We start from the raw sequence: 8,552 nt of genomic DNA, 5'->3' as shown, positions 1-8,552 counted from the left end.
TGTTAATGGACAGAGAATCAAGCATTATCTTGAAGGCAATTTTGAGCAAGAATGCTCAAAACTGAGACTTGAGTGATCCTCAGTAAAGGTCCAGCTAAAGACAGTAAAGAAGCGCTTGCTGGGAGGCAACCCAGTCATCAGGAGGTTATATGATTTGTTCTTACAGAGGCAAGTATCAAAAATGAAGGAATTCACAGAGTTACAGAAGGATTCAACTCAAAAAGCAGAGAAAAAGAGCTTACTGGCGAAAAAATGCCAGTAAGGGGCATTTTGGGCGTTAAACGCCAGAATGGGTACCATTCTGGGAGTTTAACGCCAGGATGGCACAAGAGGGAAGATTTTGTTTTTAATGCAAATTTTTTTCAAGAATTGAAGGAATTCACAGAGTTACAGAAGGATTCAGCGCAAAAAGCAGAGAAAAAGAGCTTACTGGCGAAAAAACACCAGTAAGGGGCATTTTGGGCGTTAAACGCCAGAATGGATACCATTCTAGGCGTTTAACGCCAAGAATGGTGCCATTTTGGGCGTTAAACGCCAGAATGGGCACCATTCTGGGCGTTTAACGCCAGGTGTGCAGCATCCTGGGCGTTTAGAAAAACGCCCAGTGAGAAAGGATTTCTGGCGTTTAACGCCAGCCAGGGCACCTGGCTGGGCGTTAAACGCCCAAAAGGGGCAACAAATGGGCGTTAAACGCCAGAATGGGTGCCATTCTGGGCGTTTAACGCCAGAAAGGTGGGGGGACCACAATTTTGTTTCAAATCAAATTTTTCAAACTTTCATTTTCTTACCCATATTTTTCTACAAAAATAAATTTTTCAAATCAAATTTTTTCAAACTTTCCTTTTCTTACCCATACTTTTCTACATAAATGCATCTCAACCTCTCATCATTCACTTTCAAATTTTCAAAAATCTAAAATCATTCTTCAAATCTCTCAAATCAATCCCAAATTTTGTTCAAAAACTCACCCTTCTCTCAATTTCTTTCCATATCTTCTCAAATCTCCTTTCAAATTTTTCTTTTTTCCGAAATCTCTCCTTTCCCCCCTTTATAAATACACGTTCAGCCCCTTCATTCCCCCACACCATTCGAATTTGCTCTTCCTCTTATCTTCTCAAATCTCCTTTCAAATTTTTCTTTTTTTTCGAAATCTCTCCTTTCCCCCCTTTATAAATACACGTTCAGCCCCTTCATTCCCCCACACCATTCGAATTTGCTCTTCCTCTCTCTCTCTTCTTTCCTTTCTTTTGCTTGAGGACAAGTAAACCTCTAAGTTTGGTGTGCTTTTTCGTGATCACTAAGCCAAGAGTCATCAAGATCATGGCTCCTAAGGTAAAACAAACCAATTTAAGAGGAAAGAAAGAGAATATTCCAAAGAATCTTTGGAATCAAGAGAAGTTCTTAACCAAAGAACATGAAGACCATTATCACAAAATAATGGGTCTAAGGTCAGTGATCCCGGAAGTTAAATTTGATCTGAAAGAAGATGAATATCCGGGGATTCAAGAGCAAATCCGAAACAGAGGATGGGAAGTTCTAACCAATCCTGAAATAAAGGTTGGAAGGAATATGGTTCAGGAATTCAACTCAAATCTGTGGCTAACAGATAAGCAGAGAATGACTGGAACTGCTTACCATACCTACAGAACCATGGTCAGAGGGAAAGTTATGTACTTCCATCTGGACAAAATAAGAGAAATCTTCAAATTACCTCAACTGCAAGATGATCCTGAATCCTTTAATAGGAGAATGGTGAGAGCAGATAAAGGGTTGGATCAAGTTCTAGAGGACATATGCCTCCCTGGAACTAAGTGGATAACCAATTCTAAGGGTGTCCCAAACCAACTCAAGAGGGGAGACCTCAAACCAATTGCAAGAGGTTGGCTAGACTTTATTGGGCGTTCCATACTACCCACTAGCAACCGTTCCGAGGTCACTATCAAGAGAGCAGTGATGATTCATTGCATTATGCTGGGAAAAGAAGTGGAGGTTCATCATGTGATTGCTTGTGAGATCTACACAATTGCAAATAAGAATTCCACTGAAGCCAAACTAGCTTTCCCAAGCTTGATCTCCTTGCTCTGTAAAGAAGCAGGGGCGTGAACTCCAAGAGCTGAAACGCCAAAAGCTCTCATCTCAAGTTGAGGGAGCATCCACTTCTCAAAATCAAGGTTGTTGAGTCCTAACCTTGTGAAAACCTCTATCATTAGGAGCCTATTTTGTTTTCTATTTTTATTTTCTAGTCTCATCTTATATCTATTTTTGAGTTTTGTTCTTAATTCATAATTAATAAAATTTAAACTTCATGCCTTAAAGCTATGAATGTCCTATGAATCCATCACCTCTCTTAAATGAAAAATGCTTTAATCACAAAAGAACAAGAAGTACAGGAGTTCGAAATTTATCCTTGAAACTAGTTGAATTAGTTTGATGTGGTGACAATAATTTTTGTTTTCCGAATGAATGCTTGAACAGTGCATATGTCTCTTGAATTTGTTGTTTTGAGAATGTTAAAAATTGTTGGCTCTTGAAAGAATGAGGAAAAAGAGAACTGTTATTGAGGATCTGAAAAAAATCATCTAATTGATTATTGAAGCAAGAAAAAGCAGTGGATATAAAAAAAAATTCGAAAAAAAAGGGAGAAGAAAGAAAGAAAAAGAAAAAGAAAGAAATAAAGTTGTGATCCAAGGCAAAAAGAGTGTGCTTAAGAACCCTGGACACCTCTAATTGGGGACTCTAGCAAAGCTGGGTCACAATCTGAAAAGGTTCACCTAATTATGTGTCTGTGGCATGTATGTATTCGGTGGTAATACTGGAAGACAGAGTGCTTTGGGCCACAGCCAAGACTCATACATTAGCTATGTTCAAGAATCATTATACTTAACTAGGAGAATCAATAACACTATCTGAGTTCTGAGTTCTTATAGATGCCAATCATTCTGAACTTCAAAGGATAGACTGAGATGCCAAAACTGTTCGGAGGCAAAAAGCTACTAGTCCCGCTCATCTAATTGGAGCTAAGTTTCCTTGATATTTTGGAGTCTATAGTATATTCTCTTCTTTTTATCCTATTTTGATTTTCAGTTGCTTGGGGACAACCAACAATTTAAGTTTGGTGTTGTGATGAGAGGATAATTTATATGCTTTTTGGCATTGTTTTTAGTATGTTTTTGGTATGATCTAGTTAGTTTTTAGTATATTTTTATTAGTTTTTAGTTAAAATTCACTTTTCTGGATTTTACTATGAGTTTGTGTGTTTTTCTGTGATTTCGGGTATTTTCTGGCTGAAATTGAGGGTCCTGAGCAAAAATCTGATTTGGAGACTGAAAAGGACTGCAGATGCTGTTGGATTCTAACCTCCCTGCACTCAAAGTGGATTTTCTGGAGCTACAGAAGCCCAATTGGCGCGCTCTCAACGGCATTGAAAAGTAGACATCCTGGGCTTTCCAGCAATGTATAATAGTCCATACTTTACCCGAGATTTGATGGCCCAAACCGGCGTAGCAAATCAGCCTTAGAAATTCCAGCGTTTAACGCTGGAACTGGCATAAAACTTGGAGTTAAACGCCCAAACTGGCATAAAAGCTGGCGTTTAACTCCAGAAAAGGTCTCTACACGAAAATGCTTCATTGCTCAAGCCAAGCACACACCAAGTGGGCCCGAAAGTGGATTTTTACGTCATTTACTCATTTCTGTATACCCTAGGTTACTAGTTTACTATTAATAGGATCTTTGGACATTGTATTGGTACCTCATGACACTTTACACGTTTCTCATTGTATCTTCTATAGCATGAGTCTCTAAACCCCATGGTTGGGGGTGAGGAGCTCTGCTGTGTCTTGATGGATTAATGCAATTACTACTGTTTCTTATTCAATCATGCTTGCTTCCATTCTAAGATATCACTTGTTCTTAACTCGGATGAATGTGATGATCTGTGACACTCATCATACTCTCAACTATGAACGTGTGCCTGACAACCACCTCCGTTCTATCTTAGATTAAGTAGATATCTCTTGGATTCTTTAACCGGAATCTTCGTGGTATAAGCTAGAACTGATGGCGGCATTCAAGAGAATCCGGAAGGTCGCGTTGAACATTTCCACTGAGAGGATGGGAGGTAGCCACTGACAACGGTGAAACCCTTGCATACAGCTTGCCATGGAAGGAGCCTTGCGTGTTTGAAGAAGAAGACAGTAGGAAAGCAGAGATTCAGAAGATGGAGCATCTCCAAAACCTCAACCTGTTCTCTATCACTGCAAAACAAGTACTTATTTCATGTTCTTTTACTCTTCACAATCAATCCTGATAATTTCTGATATCCTGACTAAGATTTACAAGATAACCATAGCTTGCTTCAATCCAACAATCTCCGTGGGATCGACCCTTACTCACGTAAGGTATTACTTGGACGACCCAGTGCACTTGCTGGTTAGTTGTGCGGGATTGCAAAAGTGTGATTGCAATTTCGTGCACCTCTCAACTAGAGCATTCTTCCAATTAAAATTGCTTGACCAATCAATCCCTGTGGGATTCGACCTCACTTTATTGTGAGTTTTTACTTGACGATAATTCGGTATACTTGCCGAGGGAGATTTGTTGAGAGACAAATTCCCATGCATCAAGTTTATGGTGCTGTTGCCAGGGATTGATTTTGAATCAACAATGATTAAATTGGAAGATCACTAGATTGAGCATTTTTTTTCTTTTGTTCATTTTGTTTAAGCGGTTTACTTTCTGTTACTTCTTCCCTTTCCTTATCTTCCCTTTTATTTTCCCGCATTATTTACAATTCTGTTTACTAACCCACTAACTGTTTGACAATTTGCACTACTCACACTAACAACCACTTTAACCATTATAATTTCTGCAATTTCTTTCTTGCTGTGAGCTGGTTGTATAACAGGGAGAAGAGGGGAGACCTCAATATCCTTTGATTTTGAACCTGAGAGAACCCTCTTTAGAAAAAGGAGGGAAGCAAGAGGCAAAAGAGTTGTTGGAGCAGAGGAAGAGGAGGAATTCTTTGAAATAATCATGGAGGATAACCATGAAGGAGAAGCTCATAATCATGCTAGAGATGGCCATGTGAATCATGCTGAGCCAGGAAGAAGGGTTCTAGGATCTTACATCAACCCAGACCCAGGCAACTGTGGAAGCAGCATCCAAAAGCCAACCATACATGCTAATAACTTTAAGCTAAAACCCCAGCTCATCACCCTTGTTCAGAACAATTGTTCATTCGGAGGAAGTACTCAAGAAGACCCAAATCAACATTTAACTACCTTCCTAAGAATTTGTGACATTGTGAAGTCTAATGGTGTCCACCCAGATGTTTATAGATTGCTCTTGTTCCCCTTTTCACTCAGGGACAAGGCGTCTAAATGGTTGGAGTCTTTCCCAAAGGAGAGTTTGATAGCATGGGAAGATGTTGTGAATAAATTCTTGGCAAGATTCTACCCTTCTCAAAGGATCAACAGGCTGAGAGCTGAGGTACAAACTTTCAGGCAACAAGATGGTGAAACTCTCTATGAAGCATGGGAGAGGTTTAATGATTTGACAAGAAGATGCCCACCGGACATGTTCAATGAATGGGTACCGCTGCATATTTTCTATGAGGGACTCTCATATGAATCAAAGAAGGCAGTGGACCACTCATCCGGAGGATCTTTGAACAAGAAGAAGACCACTGAAGAAGCCATAGATGTCATTGAGACTGTAGCTGAAAATGACTACTTCTATGCTTTTGAGAGGAGCAACACTCGAGGTGTAATGGAACTAAACCATGTTGATGCACTGCTAGCTCAGAACAAGATGATTGCCAAGCAACTACCTGACCTCACAAAGCAAATGGAGAAGAACCAAGTTGCAGCAATCACCACACAACCATCAACCCAAGAAGGAGTAAACACAGAGGAAGGAGGTGAATGGGAGCAAGCTAACTATGTTGGTAACTCACCAAGGCAAAATCATGATCCATACTCCAAAACTTACTCCAGGATGGAAGAATCACCCCAACTTTGGATGGGGAAACCAACAAGACCAAGGCCAAGAGCAGAGACGTCAAAATCCTAACAACCATGCTGTCCACCAACATTCATCACAAAGATCATGTCAACAACCACCTAACCACACTCCTCAATATCCATATCAAAATCAGAATGATCATCCTCATTCGTATAACCCAAACCTACTATCATACTCTGAGGATAGACTCTCTAGGATTGAAACCTTAGTTGAAGGTTTATGCAAGGAAGTCCAGGACAACAAAGCATTCAAGGATGAGGTGCGAACCAACATCAAGAACCAAGGAGATACCATCAAAAGACTGGAATCCTAAGTAGGATATCTATCCCAGCAAATTCTTAAGTCCACTGACAGCTTCCCAAGTGACACAGAGAAGAACCCCAGAGGAGAAGTTAAGAAAGTCAGATGGGAAGAGTGCAAGGTGATCACCACTAGTGATGAAGTGAGTGTGGGGGAAGTAGTCACACAAGTAAAACATCTTCAAGACAGTCTAGAAGATAAGCATGAGGAGAGAAATCAGGAAACCCAATCCTTCACAGAAGGAGAAGCTAAAAGAAGAAGGTCTAAACCCATATGCACCCTTTTCTCAAAGACTCAAAGGTGGTGAAGCAAGAAGAATATGCTCAAGGTTCCTTGATATGTTTGCATCCCTTCAGGTGAACAGACCATTCATTAAAGCTCTCCAACAGATGCCTGCATACATTAAGTACATAAAAGAGCTGTTGACCAGAAAGAGTTCATTGAAAGGTGGGAAAATAATACTGATGAACAAGGAGTGCAGTGCTCTCATCCAACCACAGCTACCTAAAAAAAGAAAAGACCCAGGGAGCTTCCACATCCCTTTTGCTATAGGCAAAACAAAGATTGACAAAGGGCTCTATGACTTGGGAGCAAGCATCAACTTAATGCCCCTCTCCCTCATGAAGAAGCTCCAAATCAATGAACTAACTCCTACTGATGTAATTATCAGATTGGCTGACAAAACTCAAAAACAGGCAATAGGAGTAGTTAAAAATATGCTGGTGAAGGTTGGGAGCTACTATCTTCCCATAGATTTTGTTATCCTGGAGATGGAAGAAAGTCATCTCCATCCAATCATCTTAGGGAGGCCATTCTTAGCCACTGCTAGGGCACTTATAGATGTGGAACGGAGAGAGCTAATCTTAAGGATACATGATGAACAACTCACCTTCAATGTCCTCAATTCAGGGCAAGAAGCAAGTCAAGAAAACAAAGAATCAAGAGAAGGGCATAATGAAACACTGATGCAAGAAACAAGCAATGAAGCATAAACAACACAATTGGAAACCCCATTGGTTGGGAAGCCATATATTCAGGAAAAACCTCATTCAAAGGTAACTCAAGGGGAGCTGAGCACACCAGAGTCATGCAAAGCTAGCAACAAGGAGTCTTTAGAGAAAGAGTCCATAGAAAGCAAGACAGCATCAATGAAAACAAGGTGGAAAGTACCCAAAAGGTGGAGAAACAAGAAGATCCCTACAGAGGACTTCTCCCCAAGAGATGAAGTGATCTCTACTCACTATTCAACCATCCCACCTCATCTTCCTACCACCCCATCTCAGCTACCTCAAGTATACATCATCAACAAAGTCTTGTCCCTAGAACATATGAAGCTTATCAACAAGGCCAATGGACATAGGTTCACTACAAGGGGAGAAGATTTCAAGCATTATCATCCACCTTGACAAGGACCAAACGTCAAGCTAATAACGCTAAAGAAGCGCTTCATGGGAGGCAACCCATAATTCTTATCCCTTCTTTTAAATTCTTTAGTGTTAGTTAATAAAGTAAGATCATGAATTTCAAAACAACTTTGACAAACATTTAACAGAACCCTTATATGCAACATATAGTGAATAACAAGTTTGGTGTTCAAGGCACATTAAGATGGCATGAACACAATTTATGTCATTTTGGGCTAAGAGTCTTGATTAAACCCTTAAACACCCCATAATCACAAACTAAGTTTGGTGTCACCAATGTGCATATATAGGCCTCAAAGAAGTCATTTGTTTTATCTTCATGAAAATCATATCTAAAAAAAATATTTCAATTAACTTTTTATATTCCTTTTGTCTTGCATAGGAAATGAAAAAAAAGGGGATTGGAGTAGATTGATGGAACAACCAATGGAAGGAGGTTCGGCCATTTCAATTAGGGGGGTTATACACTTGTCTTCAAGGAGAACCCCTTGGAAAATGTTGCCATGAAAGGATGAGAAGGGTCATCTTGGAAACCGAAGCAATCAGTTCATAAATATGATGATCCTTGTGCTCACCTTGTACCAAACCCCAACCGTCCACCATTGAATTTCCCTAACAATCTACACCCTTCAATTCTCACCACCGGCCTATATAAGGAACCTTCACCACTCTAATCTTTCTCAACTATTCATCCAACTCACCTCTCTTCCTTCTCTCAAAACACATTCCTCTAAGACACATCTTGCCTCAAACCAACCGAACTCTATTTTCAAACTCATATCCATCACCACCTTCACAAACCAA

The 8,552-nt window shown here is 40.0% G+C and overlaps 1 non-coding gene across 1 annotated transcript; it reads right to left on the bottom strand.

The window, feature by feature from the left end:
- Positions 1–5,475: 5,475 nt before the first annotated feature.
- Positions 5,476–5,577, bottom strand: LOC127740744 (small nucleolar RNA R71). The gene has a single exon (XR_008001603.1). It is a non-coding gene; the product is annotated as a small nucleolar RNA R71 (small nucleolar RNA).
- Positions 5,578–8,552: the final 2,975 nt, after the last annotated feature.

Source organism: Arachis duranensis, chromosome 7 (assembly GCF_000817695.3).
Source record: "Arachis duranensis cultivar V14167 chromosome 7, aradu.V14167.gnm2.J7QH, whole genome shotgun sequence".
NCBI lineage: Eukaryota > Viridiplantae > Streptophyta > Magnoliopsida > Fabales > Fabaceae > Arachis > Arachis duranensis.
The sequence above is the reverse complement of the archived record's forward strand: the minus strand, read 5'-3'. Positions and strand labels throughout refer to the sequence as shown.